General features: G+C 36.8%; 1 protein-coding gene and 1 long non-coding RNA gene across 4 annotated transcripts in view; one reads left to right on the forward strand and one right to left on the reverse strand.

The window, feature by feature from the left end:
- LOC132658721 (uncharacterized) overlaps nucleotides 1-18,098 on the forward strand; it is a 44,209-nt gene extending 26,111 nt beyond the window's left edge. Inside the window, exon 2 of the long non-coding RNA XR_009598703.1 lies at nucleotides 1-18,098. This exon is cut by the window's left edge and continues 24,647 nt beyond it. This is a non-coding gene — a long non-coding RNA (uncharacterized LOC132658721).
- The window catches only part of VEGFC (vascular endothelial growth factor C), a 100,334-nt gene that overhangs the window by 64,743 nt on the left and 16,320 nt on the right, over nucleotides 1-19,271 (reverse strand). The gene's annotated exons all lie outside the window — the stretch shown is intronic.

The following is a 19,271-nucleotide window of genomic DNA, read 5'->3' on the forward strand; positions in this document are numbered from 1 at the left end:
AATTTACTTTACTTATTTTCTGCTAGAGAAGAGGCACTAGCTCTACCCCAAGCGATATGTCCCCAAAGGAGATTTACGCCTTTATTTTTGTAAGCAGAGAATTCTCTGAGGGGTCCAGCACTGAAAATCATTTGTTGAATAAGAAGAAAACTATTGGAATAATTTGCACCTAAATTGCTAATACAAAAAAAAAAAAAAAGGTTGCATGCTTTTGGACAATGGATAGCTTCTATTATTTGTTAAAGTTCACCCATATTTCAAGCAAACTTTTCAAATAAAGTGACCATATTTTGTTTAATGAGCCAATAGTTAGATTTTTCTGGTGTTTTTCTTGAATTGTAACTGCTAATAACCATTAGTCTGTCTATTCACTCAATATATAAGAGCCTAGAGTTTTAGATCTAGCCTCAAAAATTAAAAACTTAGTTGCATCTGCATTATTTAGTCTTTTTGTGTCTCAAAGTATTTTGAAATTGCGTCAGCATTTTTCATATTCCTAAATAGGGTAATGTTCACCAAGTTAAAAACAATTCTTAGCTAAACACTTGGAGATAAAAGAAAACTATAGACTAAACATTTATCAATGAACTACATACTGAAGCATAACTCATTTTATTTTTAAAGATTCATTTTACAATGATTCTAATTAAAAGAATGATAATTGTTTCTTTAAAAAATATTTTTAAAATATCTAATGTACCAGTAAACAAATTCTAGTTACACAAAACACGCACTATTTACAAATGTGATAGTATTAATTAAAAGACCACCCACTTTGTCATATTAACTAGTAAACACCCTTACATAAAATGTAATTAACATTGAAAAACAAATGTAAATGAACCTAAAAAAGCACTAAAGAGGTGGGAATTATTATAAAAGAAGTCTATTTGAAAATACTCTGTGATTGTTAGTGTAACATAAAAATGTTAAATTTCAAATGTTTTTCAGATCACTAAGATATAGATTAATTCAGGATTTATTCGAATTAAAAAATCTTTTAGTATTCATGTAATGCTAATAATTAAAAATTATTTGAAAAGGAGTAATGCCTTTTTTTAACCTCATAAAAAAAGACCACAAGTAGCAATATAAATTAGTGTTCTAAACAGAATAATCATAAAGATAGTTTGGTTATAAAACTTTTGCAGGATAACTTCACTTTTTTCCCCCCAATAAAACACACTCTAGAAAATCATACCAATTCCTCATAATTTATTTTTTCACATTTTATTTCTTAGTGACTATATAAAAATAATCCATATTTCCCATGATATGAAATTAGAGCCTATTACCAAATTTAGTTCAAAATACATTTCTGTATCTTTATGAGCTGCAGATGCATAAAGCAAAAAATGAGCAGAATGTTTTGCAAACTTTGAAACTGTTCCATATTCTGTTGTTGCTGAGTAAGTTTCTTGGTTATGAGGATGATAACAAATTGAACAGAAGTCTCTCTAATGTCCACTTCATAGAATAAGATGCTAGCTTCACAGGAGTTTTCATAAACAATTAACTACATGGTGACTTGGTAGTTTCCACACCAATTTATAACACTAACCATTTGTTTATAGCTTGATGATGATGAGTAAGGTCCTCAAATAAATTAACCCCACGGTCCCTTAATCTTGTGCAAGAAAACGTAAGAAAGCTTTAGGCTAGGAATAGTGTTCCTCCTCAAGAAAATTAGAGATACCAAGGGAACATTTCATGCAAAGATGGGCCCAATAAAGGACAGAATGGTATGGACCTAACAGAAGCAGAAGATATTAAGAGGAGGTGACAAGAATACAGAGAAGAACTATACAAAAAAGATCCTTATGACCCATATAACCACGATGGTGTGATCATTCACCTAGAGCCAGACATCCTGGAGGCCGAAATTAAGTGGGCCTTTAGGAAGCATTGCTAAGAACAAAGCTAGTGGAGGTGATGGAATTCCAGTTGAGCTATTTCAACTCCCCAAAGATGATGCTTGAAGTGCTGCACTCAATATGCCAGCAAATTCGGAAAACTCAGCAGTGGCCCCAGGACTGGAAAAGCTGTTTTCATTCCAATCCCAAAGAAAGGCAATGCCAAAGAATGTTCAAACTACTGCACAATTGTATTCATCTCACATGGTAGCAAAGTAATGCTCAAAATCCTCCAAGTTAGGCTTCATCAGTAATTGAACCAAGAATTTCCAGATGTCCAAGCTGGATTTAGAAAAGGCAAAGGAACCAGAGATCAAATTGCCAACATCCACTGGATCATGGAAAAAGCAAGAGAGTTCCAGAAAAACATCTAAATTTGCTTCATTGACTACTCTAAAGCCTTTGACTGTGTGGATCACAACAAAGTGTGGAAAATTCTTAATGAGATGGAATACCTGACCACCTGACCTGCCTCTTGAGAAATCTGTATGAAGGTCAAGAAGCAACAGTTAGAACTGGACATGGAACAATAGACTGGTTCGAAATTGAGAAAGGAGTACATCAAGGATGTATATTGTCACCTCGCTTATTTAACTTATATGCAGAGTACATCACGTGAAATACTGGGCTGGATGAAGCATAAGCTGGAATCAAGATTGCTGGGAGAAATATCAATAATCTCAGATTTGCAGATGACATCACCCTTACGCCAGAAAGTGAAGAGGAACTAAAGAGCCTGTTGATGAAAGTGAAAAGAGGAGAGTGAAAAAGCTGGCTTAAAACTCAACATTCAAAAAACGAAGATCATGGCATCCAGTCCCATCACTTCATGGCAAATAGATGAGGAAACAATGGAAACAGTGACATACTTTAATTTCTTGGGCTCCTAAATCACCACAGATGGTGCCTGCAGCCATGAGATTAAAAGACGCTTGCTCCTTGAAGAAAAGCTATGTGTAGCCTAGACAACATATTAAAAAGCAGAGATATTACTTTGCTGACAAAGTTTCATCTAGTCAATGCTATATGGTTTTTCAGTATCCATGTATGGATGTGAGAGTTGGACCATAAAGAAAGCTGAGCACCAAAGAATGATGTTTCTCAGCTGCGGTGTTGGAGAAGATGCTTGAGAGTCCCTTGGACTGAAAGGAGATCCAACCAATCTATCCTAAAGATCAGCCTGAATATTCATTGGGAGGACTGATGCTGAAGCTGAAGCTCCAATAGTTTGGCCACCTGATGCAAAGTACTGACTCACCGGAAAAGACCTTGCTGCTGGGAACGACTGAAGGCTGGAGGAAAAGGGGACAACAGAGCATGAGATAGTTTGTTGGCTTCATCAGCTCGATGGACATGAGTGTGAGCAAGCTGTGGGAGTTGGTGATGGACAGGGAAGCCTGGCGTGCTGCAGTCCACGGGGTTGCAAAAAGTCAGACACAATGAGTGACTGAACTGAACTGAGTGTTCCTGCTCTTATGATTTGTCTGGGGAATTTCCCTCAGAGTCTGAAAAGGGCTAGGAACAAGCAACAACCATCGATGTGAAAGTGTTTTCAGAATGCAAATGAAAAAATTATCTCATCATTGTATAGTTATAGAAGTACTTTGATCAAACCAGTAGCAACTGGCATACTCACAGTACTTAACATCCTTGGCTCCAAATAACCTGGCCGTTATTGTATTTGGTATCATTTAAATTATTGAAAAGAAATGAACTGCTATAGCTATTGGAGACATTTTCAAAAGTAAATGTTCCAAAAATGCCTTAAGCAAAAGAAAACACCTCATTTGTTCCAATTTCAGGTAATTTTTTTTTACTGCCCCTTAAATAGTTCTTTGTATACAGTAGGGCCTCAGTTAAGTAGGACTTACTCATTTAAATGAATAACTCAATGACTGATAACTGAACAGCAAGTGCTCAACAAATGTTTGCTGTATCAAGTTATTAATCCATTAATTAATCTCAATCAGAACTCCCTGAATTTGGCAGATAAACCAAAAACATACAAAGAGCTAATATTTTGTTTTTCATTCTTAATTTCTGTCACTATCCAGTATCTTTCATAATTTGATCTTGTTTTTGACACATGGAAAAGTCTTAAGTATTCATTTTTAGACCAGAATCTCCATGTTGTGCTATCTAATGTCAAATCATCATCTTAACGTAAATTGAAAAGTTATAGAACATAGGGAAGGATGTATTCATTTGACTTCAATCCTAAATCTGTAGCATGAAAGCGTTCTTAATATAAGAAACAGAAAAAATTCTTATACTAATTCCAGCTGTTTCAATTGTTGGAATAATGACTTAGTTTATGTAAATCACTTTAGTGCCCAGGACTGCACCAGCTGAACAATCCGTGTTGGTGAAGATCACACTGGGATACTCTGCAGGCACATTAAAATGTGAGAAATCCAGGCTGTCTACTCTGGGGCTTGATTTATCTGGCATGGTTATCTTTAGTATCACAGCAATTGGGAAACTGCCAAATTGCTACTGAATTATGCTGTGTGTGTGATGACTTAGACCTCTAGCTCCTAATTTTAAACTAATAAGAATGTGTACTGTCCTAGACATCTTAAAACACACTATGCTGTGAAGAATAAAAAAGATAAAGTGTAACCTTTACTTGAAAAGTTGCTCAATGTGTATTTTAAACTGAAATGTTTGGTGCAACTGTTACTGATCATACTGTTCATTAGAGGACAAAAATTATGGACTGTACCCAATATCTCCATAATGGGAAAAAAAAGGTGAGCCAGAGTGATCATTATGTTTTTTCTTGACATAAAACCACCATATTTAGGAAGAAAAGCTATACATGATGTAGGGTCGAATTGATTCTCTTATTTAGTGAAGTGTTCCTTCTGTTTTCTTCTCTTTCTTCCTTATCTTTAAGTGCATGATTTAGGGGAAGATCATGAGTTTGGGATCAGATAAATCTCAGTTCAAATCCCAGTTTTCCTACTTACTTTCTGATTTATCTCCAAATCACTATTAATAACCATCCTGAGCCTTACAGTTTTATTATGTCTAAATGTTTCATAATAACTATCGTCTGGGCTGTCCTGAAGATTAAATGCTCAGTGTGTTCCATAACTTCGTGTCATCATCCTCATGCATTTTTTTGGCACTAATTATTGTTGCAAAATTTTAAAAACGACTCTACTCTTAGGAAGTTCTATTCAAATTCTTCCATGATGGGTAGCAGAAGTTTTGCCTATAAAGATGTGAAGGGCCAAACATCAAAATTTGTTCCAATAAATATTTGGCAAGAATGGGGCCAGGTGCTAGAAATGGCAGGTGGTGAATGTCTCCTAATTTGAGACAGCAGTGATACTGACATCAGAGCAATGAGGTCAGCTAACCATGATCCACCCGTAAGTTCACCCTTCTAGGAATTCCAAACTTATAAAGAAAATATGGAGGAGGACAGTCTTTGTAACTGAACAACTGGAATGTAAATATGTTAGAGAAAGACATGACATTCTACTGCTAAGACTGAAAAGCAGGCAGGAACCTTCCAGAATCTTGACCATGCAGTTTTTACTTGGTTCTCTGCAGTACACCAGTAACAGGTTTTTAAAGGGGGAAAAAAAACCCTTTTAACTAAGTTTAAGTTAGCAGTTAATAAGATTCAGTTTCTGTTACTTATTGAATGATATCCTTTTGAAAACCTCTCTCTCCTCATCATCATTCTTATATTTCATTGACTTGTTTTCCCTCTCGGTGCTAATATTTTGGAAAGTTGTGCAAGGTAGAGTATCTGTGTTAAAACTGAAGGCTTCACAGATTTTGACTGGAAGATGCTTTGATTTCCAGCGTGAGTAAAGTACCAAGAGAATGCTGATTACATCAAAATCCAAAACAGCACACCAACACTATGGATCCACTACTGAAATTTTGAGCCACCCCTCAATTATTAAAGGTTACCAGGCATCAGTTGTTTATATAAAGTCACTAAAGTAAGGCAGACACCAGATGCTGACAAGCTCCTGTTTGCTTAATTTATGAACCAGAAGCAGACATTGACTCTCTGCTTGAGCGCTTAGCTTCCAGGGAGACGTGCACTTTCAGAGCATGTAGATGGGGGACACATGGCATCACTTCCCTGTGTAGCACGCTGCGTGGCACTGCATGCCGAGCAAGGCATATGCTTCTGCCTCATGGTTCCTGGTTCATAATTCAAGACTTTGGCATCATGAAAATGTATCATGGGACTGTATCCTGTGACAGCATGTGTGAAATTTGACACCATGGTTGTGTATGCTTTGAACGTGGAAGCATAGGGACGTGTGATGCACTTTTAAAAAAATAATCAAGATGGATTCGAATTGAAGTTTTGAATCGAATAGGATCTTCATGAGGGTAGTGCACTAAAACAGACTGATTTGAGTGACGTACACAGGAATGATGACAGTCTTATTTTCAATAATTAATGACAGTAAAAATAAAAGAGATAAATTAGCTAAAAACAAATCCACCGTTTTTTAAAGAAATATCATAACCCCGTCTTCCTTCAAAAACTTTCTGCCAGCCTGTTCAGTGAACGGGTTAGTTACAATTTATTGATGAAGGGCAGGGACTAAACGCATGGAGACAGGTCCAACACAGCTGACTGATACTGACTGTAATGAACTCAAATCCATAAGGAAAATTTTTTACACACCCTGGCCTTCTCTGCCTCTTGCTGCTGCCTCCAGCCGATCCTGCTGAAACACTAAGTGACAGGTTTGAAGCTGTGGCGTCACTAAGGGCTGTTTGATGGTCCTGCTGTCTAAAAATCAAACAGCAAGTTGTTTATTATTGTTTTGTTTCGGGTGTGCTTTTGGTAGGGGTGGGAAAAGGCAGGACATGTCGAAGAATAATGATGTGTCGCCCACAGGGTGAGAAAACCTGAGCATCAGTGCTGTCTAGTATTTAAGAAGAGAGAAGCCAGCAGCCGCCCCTCTGCTGTCCGCTGGTGTGTGTGTTCCTCACCTCTGTCCCTGTCTGTCTGGAGTCTGTGCAAAGCTGCTCAGCAGGCAGCTCTGTTGGTCTGGCAGTGAGGATGACCCTTTCATCAAAGACAGTTTGTTCTTTCTGTGCCCCCAAAGGATCTCTGCTAATATTAAGATAGATGCAAAGGAAGTCTCAATCTGATTTTGCCAAAGTTTTAGAAAAGCTATGAATCAGAAACCAGTCTCATAACCCCTCCAAAGAGGATGATGCAGAGCTCAGTGTCTGACAGACTGCTGAGATGCTTTTATTCCTACGTTAATGAATTGGCCTGAGAAGTTTCTAATGAAGGGATAGAAAAAAATGCAATTTTAAATTGTATAATGGAAAAATAGTGTGATTTTTCACTCTCCTTAAATAGCCAATCTTTTAACATAGTTATTGCTTATTCAGTGTAAATATGACATATACTTGCCATATTTGTTCAGAAACACTAAAATCATGTATCTTAATTTATATCTTTTGTATTTTTGATTTCTGAGATTCTGTTTGGCACTACCATTTGGAGTAAAGACAATTAAGTCTGCATGTACTATTTTGTGGTCTAGTACGTACTGTCATGTCAGTTGTCTAAAGTGATTCTTACAACAAACCCCTGAGAGACGCAAGAATATTATTGTCACCAGTTTCCAGATGATGAACTTAAAGTGAAGAGATATTAAACATTAACGGAGATCAAATAAGAGTAATTAGGCAGAATTCCAAATCAGTTCTGCTTTCTTAAAATCCAAATTCTTTCCAATGTTCAAAACTCAGTATTTACCACCACAAATATATTTGGAAATTGATCTGATTTTTGAAATGCAGGTCAAATTTTCTTTACTCAAGGTGACACAAGCAGCCATGTGTGAGGTTTCCCGTTGCTGCTGGAGCAAATCACTGCTCACTTTAGTGCATGTTCTACACTGGTTCCCAGAGTCCCTCGTGGAGCTAAAGCCCGTAGCTCCCTTGATGAAGGGCCATTTATTGGGCCCTCTCCCATCCTATCTCTTCTTGTCATTTCCTCATCAGTGTGCCCTGGGATGATCTCCCAAATAAACTCCTTGCCTCAAATCTCCATCTCAAAGTCTACTTCTCTGGAAGCCCAAATTAAGACAGTCAGAAATAATGTGATTCCATGGATATACACATATTCATAGTCATGTAACTATGAAAAACCCATAAAAGTGAAAGCTTAATTTCCCTGGACATTGTCTGTATTTCATGAATCTGAAATTAGGTATTCTATGTCTTGGCACTATCACATGGCCATTCCTAGAAGAGACCCTGGGTCTTGCATGCCTTAGTCTTGACTGGCATTTTCTCGGTGCTGTCCCAACCTTTGTAAGCTCATCCCACAGTTGTCCAAACCCAGTGATAGGAAAGCAAAGATAACTCCTGTTCAAATTCACTGTTACCGAATTATATTTTAAATTCGCTAGAAGAATTTCCTATTGAAATGATTAAGAGGCTTTCTGAAATGCTAAGGAACTCCCTCTTAAAGGCCAGTTTTCAATGTTGTGAAAATTATCCACCTTTCTGAAAGAGAAAGCCAGTTCACAGTTTACAGCTGAACTGAAAAAATGTATAAATACAGAAAAGCTAAAATAATGTCTCATCAAAGTAAAAACTCAAACTATAATGTTTTTTGAATTTTAGAACTGTCAGGATAAATATTTCTCAATTTATATTTAGATATTAAATTTAATAGGCTTCTCTTTGGGAAGATTTATTACATCTGGTATTTTGGGAGTTGAGCCAATTCACTTAGTAGAGTAAGGGAATAAAAGATATTTGCAGAAAAATCTAACCATTAGGATATTTTATTTTAAAATGAGTGAAGCATTTGGAACAGTTCATACACACAGGTATGTTTTATTTTCATGTTATAATCTTATATATGACATATATAGATGTGACTTGAGTATGTATTTTAAACTCCATTCCTCTAAGATTCTCACTGAATATAAATATAGAGAGAGGAGTTTTAATTATATAAAAAAGGGACAGAAGCTGAAAGAATTTAAAGCTCTTGTAGCCATGTTCTTGTTAACAGGGCCTAAAATGTTCTATTTAACAGGAACTCATATACGCTCTAACAAAAGCCACCTCAACTTCCAGTATGGGTGAATTTTCATTCATTTATAGGCTGGAGATTAGAGAAAATGATCAGCTGTGAAATTACAAAACAGCTTCAAAAAATTCACTTTGAAAATTAGACTAAATGACTTTTTTATAAAGCTATACAACACAGGAGATTATTTCAAAATATCACACTGTCTCCACAAAAAGGGCCCAAAGTAAGATAATTGTCGAACTGCTTAATTCAAAATCACTAAAGAGGCATTCTGTGGGGGGAAAAAAAAATCAGTGAAATAAAAATAATCCTTGCAAAGTCTTTCAAAATTTAGAGGAAAATGGTGAGATTATAAAAATAAGGAAAAAAAATATAAATATTATAAACAATTCTAGGAGAATTGGGAATTCCATAGAAAAAGAGGAGCTGGAGAAGAGGCATCATTTGAGGAACTAATATTAAAGTTAATAATAATATCATAAACAAAACATTTAAGTAGAAATGAGGTAATGCAGTCATTAAAATTCTTATTCTTAAGGAATAGTTCAGGATATGGATAATAGTGAATATTATACTTTAAAAGTGGGCTATGAATTAGTATTTTAAGCATGAGTTTATTTTCTCTGAATATAGCTTGAGAATATGTAGGCACTAATGGTAATGTTACAGGTAGTTATTTTAATATATTTCTGCTTTTTAAAAATTACCTACAAAGACCTTATATATTTTCTATATTTAGGAAAACAATTTAAAGTGAAGGCTATTTTTAATTGAATTGTATGCTGACATTTCAACTAAGTCACTAAGCACTGGGCTTTTCTCCAATAGCTACTTCCAAAGAATAAAAAATTTCTTCAGACAAAACCATCTTTTAATGCCTGATAGGATTAATCTGACTAAAACTAGCTAAACTGTCTTCTGATGATTTTAGGCTACACTGTCTATACATTTTTAATAAACATTTATAAGCCAACACACTTTTAAAGGGTACTCAGAGTAGTGGGTCAGAAGGAGCTGTAACAAGAATTCACTCTATAGCAAGTTTTACTGTGTCCTTTTCTTATCCAGCACTTGAAAACAAGTCTACTCTGGAAGTTTTTTCATATAACCTAAAGTTTCTGGATGAATATGGAATGAAAGAAACAATGCTTTCTCTGGACAACATTTTTCCCATGCATGAGCTTTCAAGAAGTTTTATTTATTACCCAGACACATGCCATTCATTAATAATCTGCTGATTCTAAAACAAAGAATTATATTTTATTATTTATTTTTATCGGAGGCTAATTACTCTACAATACTGTAGTGGTTTTTGCCATACATTGACATGAATCAGCCACAGGTGTACATGTGTCCCCATTCTGAACCGCCCCCCCCATCTCCCTCCCCACCCCATCCCTCAGGGTCATCCCAGTGCACCAGCCCCGAGCACCCTGTCCCATGCATCGAACCTGGACTGGCAATCCGTTTCACACATGATAATAATATACATTTCAATGCCATTTTCCCAAATCATCGCACCCTCGCCCTAAAGAGTTATATTTTAAAGCACTGAACAAATGCCACATTGAGGCAGCTGCAAGCAGCATCCATCTTGGTTGAGATGTCATCTAAGCTTAATGTTACTCACAGGACCAGTACCAGTACCACTGGTTTGCATATGACAAAAATCTCTCAAGGTCAGTATAAACAAGGTTGGAATCGTTTAAGTCCAGCCCAATGAGCAAGGTCAAGCATCCTAGGAATTTAGGATGATTTGTTCCCTAAAGTGAAAGTATCCTGCTATTGATCTAACAAAAGCAAATGACAATTAAAAACAATAAAGAAAGAAGTGTTATGACTACTGACCTATGGAATTGTCCTATAATTGCTTGAAAATTAATACAATTGATAAGCAAACATATTTACTTCTTTTTGTTATACCTTTTCCCTCAAATATCAGTGGATATTCTAATATAAGTATCTTTAATCTACTGTCAGTGAATATGATGATATCATATAAACTCTTTAGTAAGATATGCATATGTTAGTTTTCTGGGAAACAAATATACAGTTTTTATAGGTGTTAACTAAAAAATGAAAAAGCAACCCCCAAAACTCTCATAGATTTATGAAGATGTCAGGATTTGTAATGTTGAATATTGCATCAAGGACCATAATGAAAATTGCTGTGTGTGTGTATGCAGTCTCTGCCTTGGTCAATCAGCTCCCCCATGAACATTACATACAGCATATGTATCAGCAGAAAAATAAACATACTTTAGCACCAAGTTACTTACATATTACAGGACACAAAAGGAAGAACTTGCAGGCTCCTCTAAGATAGATGAAAAGATCAAAGCAGAAGGACATGGAGTATAAAATGAGATGACCGTGGGTACTAGAATTCAGTCTGAATTGGAAGAAATCATTGTCTGGGAAGAAAATCTGGTCAGAGGAAGATAAAGTTGAGAAAGTGATAGGGAGTAGACTCAGCTGTCTCTGACCTGTTTATTAGTTTTATTTGGCATAAATTTAGCCACCACAACTAAGCAATCTCCCACATTTCCCGTGCATTTGGGCCAACCAGGCTCAGAGAGGAAGTGGTAATCTATTTCACACTGTGTCTACAATTAAAGATGCTCAAAGCTGTGCACTTGGCATCTGCACACTACAGTTGATGTCAGAGGCAGACTCTGAGTCTTAAAGTCAGCAGGTCATAGGAACAATCCTAAAATCTCTTCTAAGTTGGTTACTTATGTTTCTGACAGATTGGTAGAACAGATTCTTTCTGAAAAAGTAGACCCATCCATGTTTCTGTCTGTCTGTCTTCACATATATGTATATGTGTGTGTATGTATGTGTCTCCTTAAATAGTGAAGATCTAGTAAGAAAGTGAGTGTTTTTAGGAAGCAAAAATTGAAATTAAAGAGGGAAATCAGAGACTACATAAGCACACAAGTCATTCTCACCTTGGATAACAAATTAAGTCCATTTTCTTTCCAATTTAGTCTCACAAAAAATCTTACTAAAAATTACAGATGATAAAATTGACCTTTCAGTGGGTAAACATCTCAAACACAGTAAGTGGACTTTAAACCATGAACCTATCAAAAACCTTGTTCCCTTAGTCATTAAGCCATACTAACCTCATGATAATTATTAAGATGGCTTACTGAGTGAATTCCACTTCTAACCATAATGGAACAGCTTGTGACAAAATGATACTCCTGTTGAAAACTAGAAAATGTGAGATAAAATTAAAAACGACATACACCTACTTGAAGATAAAAATGTGAAGGCACTTGGGCTTCAGTGGCCAAGATCTTCAGGGGGGAAAAATAGCTGAGAGGTGAATTGACATTTTAAGGGCTACTTTCTCCCTCAGGTAACATGAGGTCCATGAATGGGAAAAGTTTGAGAATCCAGGCAAAGAATAGAGACGTTATTAAAAAAAAAAAAAGTGAGACTTATGGCATTCTGTCTGTCTGGCACACTATCTACTCTGACTAGAGAGACAGCACAGTGACATTTGAGGCTGCAGTCAGGACATGAGGGGCTCAGATCCTGGAGAGAAGGTGAGATAAGAGACCTAAGTCTGAAACTTATGGTTTTGCTCTTGAGGCACTGGCTTAATTTTCAAACTGCCTGGGGAAAGAAGCAAAGCAGCCATGTAAAAATCTAAAAAGAACATTTTCATCAATATCACTGTGCCGAGGAAACCAAAATCAAAGCTTAGGACTTGGCCAGGAAGAGGGAGTGCATAAACCCACGGGCTCTCACATGGTTCTTCTGCATGACAGCTCCCTAGGACGTGGGGAAATGGGAGCAGAATGACCCCTGCAAAGACTAGAGATGAGCCTCCAGCCACGCCACACTCTGACTGGAGTCGTCTGTCCCTAACCTACCTGATGATCAGTGAAGCCCAGTGAAAGTTGCTCCGTTGAGTCCGACTCTTGGTGACCCCACGGACTCTAGAGTCAGTGGGATTCTCCAGGCCAGAACACTGGAGTGGGTAGCCATTCCCTTCTCCAGGGGGTCTTCCCAACCTGGGGATGGAACCCAGGTCTCCCGCTTCGCAGGCGGATTCTTTGCCAGCTGAGCCACAAGGGAAGCCAACCCAATGATCAGAGGATACAGTAAACCCTCTGTGGGAAAAACAACACGGTTTTATGACAGTTAAAGCTTTTCATGTGCAATGTGAGATTCTCAGGAAAACTTTCAACCACACTACAAACAAGACTAAGAGGAAAGAAACCTAGGGAAAAAGAAAAGACAGTACAAATCAAAACACAGATAAGCCAGATATTGAAACAGGTACTGTAAAACATGGTGACTAATATGCTTAAGAAAATGGATGACAAGATGAAGCATGCTATCAAAGAAACTGAATTTACTGAAAAAAAAAAAAAAAAACCCTGAAATTTGAAAACTGTAAGATGTAATAACTGAAAGCAGATCTCAACAGATTGGATTGATAGTATTAGGGGAAAAGCGAGGGTTAGTGAACTGGTATGTAGATCAGTAGAAAACATCCTGAGAAAACCAGAGAAAAAGCACAACAGACATAGACCACACAGAACAGGGCACAGAGGGGACAGTGGAGAGGACCAATGAACATTCAGTTGGAGGGTAGAGACTGGAGGGCAGAAGCGATATCTGAATAAATAATGGCATTTCTGTCCCAGGAAAGGCTGCAGTCTCAGCTTTCCTCTCACCCCTGCTTTCTGCCTCTTCACCAGAACCTCCCCAGGACCCCTTCCTACAGGTAGGACAGACTTTGTTTTCCTGTGCCTCTCATGTGACTCCTCTTGTGGCCCCACACCTGACGGACCATTGTGTAAACAAACATGGAATGTGGAGTTCTGATCACTGTTCGCTGGCTTTGGCAATGGGGAGGTCAGTGCCATGTTGAAAGGAACAATGTAATTAAATATGTAATTAAATATGTATTGAGCTAGCAGATAGTACATTAATAAATGGATATTCGGATGAACTTTATTCCATCTGAGGACCTGATTCACGCAACCTCAGTTGAAAACCCTGAAGGTAAGACTGGGGATCACAATGATGGATTTAATAATTTGGATAGGCCCTGGATAGAGAACAATACTTTACCAGTAGCTAATACGAGGCAGTGTTTCATGTGAGTTTACAAAGCTAGATGGTATACACTCTTTCCCCCAGTTTATAGGTGAGAAACTGACTCAGAAGTGTTGGGATCATACACCACCTAGTGCAGTGCTAGTTCAAATCCTATACTGACCCCGAAGTCCATGCTGGTTCAACCACCCTATGCTCCCTCTAAAGATAAAATAGGATAATCAAAGCAGGCATACGATCTGGAAAGAAAATACGGGCTCTACACTCCCTGGAAATACTGCTTCATGATAACCCTAAATACTGAAAGTTCCAATATTTGCAGGTGAATCTTATTCCTCTTCTCCCATTAAACTGGAAATGGCTAGAAATGTTAAAATGAACACCACCAAATTAACTTCTCTTACAGCTACCGAAGCTACCTAATGATTTCAATCAGTAGTATTGCTTAAAATTAATATGCTATGTTTAAAAAAAAAAAACTTTGTATTAGTAAAAATCTTTTCTAAACACACTTAGCAAGTACATTTGGCTGCCCATAGAGTCTCTTTTCAGACTTAACAAGTCATTTCCAATGCAGAATGGTAAATCCTGACATGACCAACACTGTTATTGTGGAAACAGTTTAAAATATTAGTCACTAGATTTTCTAAATATATTTAGCAGGTTTTTGGCTACAAATGAAATCTCTTTTCAAATCTGACATGTTATTTCCAATGACCTGAACAGGCTATTTCCCTGAGGAAGCAGAATGGAACAAAGTCTCAATGCAGGCTTTCTAAAAAGAGAATAAAATAGTATCTAATATATAGTCAACGTTGACATTATCTGTTTCTATTATCCTGCTCTCTGGCCCACGCCCCTGAAAAATAATTGAGCTCCTCTTTTAGCAACAGATGGTCCCTGAGTTGGTTTAAAGCGATCAGGATACAGATAAAAGCTATGAGTGTTTCCTGGCAGCTGGCACACATGAAGGTCTGGCTTTTTCAAATGATGAGCATCTTCTCCACACCTCTCCTCCACCCTCTGAGTGGCTGAGGGTGATGGGCCTCTGAGGCACCCATGAGAATACCCCTTCCTTCATCCCCTCTGCCCTAGTGCAACACACTCTCATCTTTCATCCAAATGAAAGTGCAAATACCAATGAACCTGCAAAACTTACTTCTCTCAAGGAAATTTATTAAAAAAAAAACAACAAAAAAACAAGAATCAGTGCTTGGAATGAAACAAATTCTAATATGGACTACTTTGAAACATCATCATGTATGATGATCACCCCTAAGGCAATTAAGAAGAACAATTCAAAACATTAAGGATAAATAATCCAGTTGCAGGGGGAAAAGTTTAAAATACTATAAACTTGTCCAATTTTATTATCAGATGTATCTTAATATCAGTGTATCAGATGATGATTTACGGAAATTAAACAAGGTAAATACTCAAACTTCAAACATTCTTATAATAGTTGTTTTCTTCTCTGTTTGAAATATCTTTTCATGTCAAATTCCCATTACATTTGATACATGGTCTGCTTATGGAAAAAAAAATGTGTTTAACACTTAAAGAGTTACAAAGTTGAGTAACAAAATCAGTGGGGTGAACTATTAAAGGTAAAGAGGAAAAAACAGAGAAATGTGCCCAAGGTTTCCATTAGCATCAGAAATGCTCTAAATACGTGCTTATGAGCTTATGTTTCCTGTTCTCCTTCTCAGTAAATGTGTAAGACACATGAAGAAGGGCAGGCAGAAGCTAGAGTACACACGAAGATTCTTGTATCTTGGTCGTGACACTGTGGACACTCCACCGGGGAGAAGTGACCCCTTTGTTCCTTTGTGAGGACAACACAGCTGAATCTGTTCCTGGTGTTTTATTGATAATGTGAAGACATTTTAAACCTGCTAATTTTCTCAAGTTTTCCCCTTCTGTTACTACATCTACTTTTGATACAAGAAAATTAGCAAGTTTAAATTCTCATTTTCTATAAATGTTTCATGTGAGAACTCTTTCTCCAAATTAAACTTTAAATCTTTTGCACAGTCAAAAGGTCTTATATGATAACACTCATATAACTTAAAATTCAATCCTTCAATAACAGTAATCATTCACATGAATATGTACAAGGAAGCTACCGAGTTTGCAAGCATGAGAAAAAAAGTGAGCTATTATGGGAAAAAGAAATCAAAATTAGAAATCATGTTGATACAATGTTACAAACCAAACAATGCTACTCAAAATCCATTTTCCTTTTCTTCCATAAAATGGGATTTCAATCTTGTTTGAAGTTGCCTATGTTTTACTTCTTGGTTTCTCTTGTAGCTAGGGATGCCCAAAAGGCAGTTTTGTTCAATAAGAGTAAGTGCAAATCTTCTAGAGATTTCAAGAAAGCTTTGCTATTAAGGCACCAGACTTCTATCTCCTAGTTCTTCCTCAAGATCTGACATAATGTGGTAGAGGAGTCTTGTTGCAACTTTGGGGGAGAAAATGTGGGACAGCCTGGGACACTTACAACCTAACAGAGTTCCACGTAGCACCAGCACTTAACTGCTCACTGGCATGAAAAAGAAACTCAAACTTGCTTAAGCTCCACTGAGGTTAGAATTCTTGTTTCATACCGCTAAATCCCATTTTAAATGATATTCTCTACATCAACTAAAGTTGGTGAGATCACCAAGGCTGAAATGAAATTCTTTTATGGTGAGGCCATAGCTATAAAAAACAAAAACATTTCTCTAGCATCAAAGGACAAAAGTATAGGAGAAGCCTCGGGGAAAGGGGACAAAAGAGAGAAGAATAAATGCAAATTTTTAAAAAGTGCAAAAGCAATTGCACACAGCAGAGGTGGTAAACAATGGTGGTGGGAAGAGAAGAGGCAACATGCAATAAATTTTGTTTGACTGTAAATGAGTCATTAAGATGAAGTTATGTATAATTTTATCAACACAATAAACTTGACATACTGTATTTATAAATGCTAACTTTCAGGAGTCCAGAAAATTCACTTATGAAGACATAATTTATTTGGACTACTGAATAAATGTCAAGTGCCTTTTAAAATAAAATTGATAACACATATTATACACAGGTGATTTAAGACATGCCATTACTTGCAATTCTTGGATAATTTAGTATATAAGTTTGAATAGAATGAAACTGCATATTAAGTAACAATTCTGATATTTTGAATTATCAAACAGCAATAATTATGAAAAATTAGCTCAATGCATGTTAGATTTTATTTTTAAATTTTTAAATTTTATATTCAGGTATAGTTGATTTACAATGTTGTGTTAGTTTTAGATGTACAACAAAGTGGTTCAGTTATACACACACATATATATCCACTGTTTTTCAGACTCTTTTCCTATATAGGTTATTACAGAATATTGAGTAGAGTTCCCTCTGCTAAACAGTTGGTCCTTGTTGTTTATCTGTTTTATGTCTAGGAGTGTGTATATGCTAATCCCAAATTCCTAATTTATCCTTCCCCTCCACCACCTTTCTCATTTGGTAACCGTAAGTTTGTTTTCAAAGTCTGTGAGTCTGTTTCTGTTTTGTAAATCAGTTCATTTATAGCATCTTTTTAGATTCCACATATAAGTTATATCATGCTATTTGTCTTTCTCTGGCTTACTTTATTTCATAATCTCTAGGTACATCCATGTTGCTGCAAATGGCATTATGTCATTCCTCTTATTGCTGAGTGATATTTCATTGTATATGTGTGTGTGTGTTAGGTTTTTAAATATGATAGAAAATTATACATAGGTACTAATAACTTCAGAAGCTGAAGTCAAAGAATTTTTATTTCAGAAGAGTGCTTATGACTTAACTATATTTGGTTATAACCAGTAGTCTACATGTGAGGAGTTTATGGAACACTTACTTGCATTGCAAAAAAATTATCTTTGCTTATATAAAATGGCTACAGCATGTAAAACACAATATGAAACAGAAAATTTAAATATCAGAGTCCAAAAATGAAAAAAATATGACCAATTCTAGAAATCAAAATGATCTCACATAAATGCTGTATATAAAAATATATCTATTTCACGGGCCAGATTATGTCTTGAAGGAATACATTAGAACACATTGCTTTACTTAACATTGCTTCTTGAACATGACATGTCTTGATTTGTATTCTCTAGATTGCTCAGTGAGAACATCCTACAAATCAACTGGTCCAGCCTCAGTACCAAACCATGATTGATCAGGTTTCAATAACTGATATGGTCAAAGATAATCTCAGATATGCAGAAGATATCACCCTTATGGCAGAAAGCAAAGAAGAACTAAAGAGCCTCTTGATGAAAGTGAAAGAGGAGAGTGAAAAGCTGGCTTAAAACTCAACATTCAGAAAACTAAGATCATGGCATCCGGTCCCATCACTTCATAGCAAATAGATGGATGAGGAAACAGTGGAAACAGTGACAGACTATTTTTTTGGGCTCCAAAATCACTGCAGATGGTGACTGCAGCCATGAAATTAAAAGATGCTTGCTCTTTGGAAGAAAAGTTATGACCACCCTAGACAGCATATTAAAAAGCAGTGACATTACTTTGCCAACAAAGGTCCATCTAGTCAAAGCTATATTTTTCCAGTGATCATGTATGGATGTGAGAGTTGAACCATAAAGAAAGCTGAGCACCAAAGAATTGATGCTTTTGAACTGTGGTGTTGGAGAAGACTCTTGACTCAAGGGAGTCAAGACTCCTTTGGACTGCAAGGAGATCCAACCAGTCCATCCTAAAGATCAGTCCTGGGTGCTCACTGGAAGGACTGATGCTGAATCTGAAACTCCAATACTTTGGCCACCTGATGCGAAGAGCTGACTCATTGGAGAAGACCCTGATGATGGGAAAGATTGAAAGCAGGAGAAGGGGATGACAGAGGATGAGATGGTTGGAAGGCATCACAGACTCAATGGACATGAGTTTGAGTAAACTTCTGGAGTTGGCAATGGACAGGGAGGCCTGGAGTGTTGCAGTCCATGGGGTCGCAAAGAGTTGGACATGACTGAGCGACTGAACTGACTGACTGACTGATGGTCAAAGAGCCTTGGGCAGAGGGAGTGTACTGTAGGAATACTGTTCTGCAACAGAGTGTCTAACAATCCACCATATGGAAAATAATGTGGCAGAAGGGAATTTAAGACATTTATCCTGGGGTTGAGCATGATAAATCCACAGCTCTGAGGGAAGCAAGTAACCCTCAGGGAGAAGAC

The sequence above is a fragment of the Ovis aries genome, chromosome 26, assembly GCF_016772045.2.
Source record: "Ovis aries strain OAR_USU_Benz2616 breed Rambouillet chromosome 26, ARS-UI_Ramb_v3.0, whole genome shotgun sequence".
NCBI classification, from domain to species: Eukaryota; Metazoa; Chordata; class Mammalia; order Artiodactyla; family Bovidae; genus Ovis; species Ovis aries.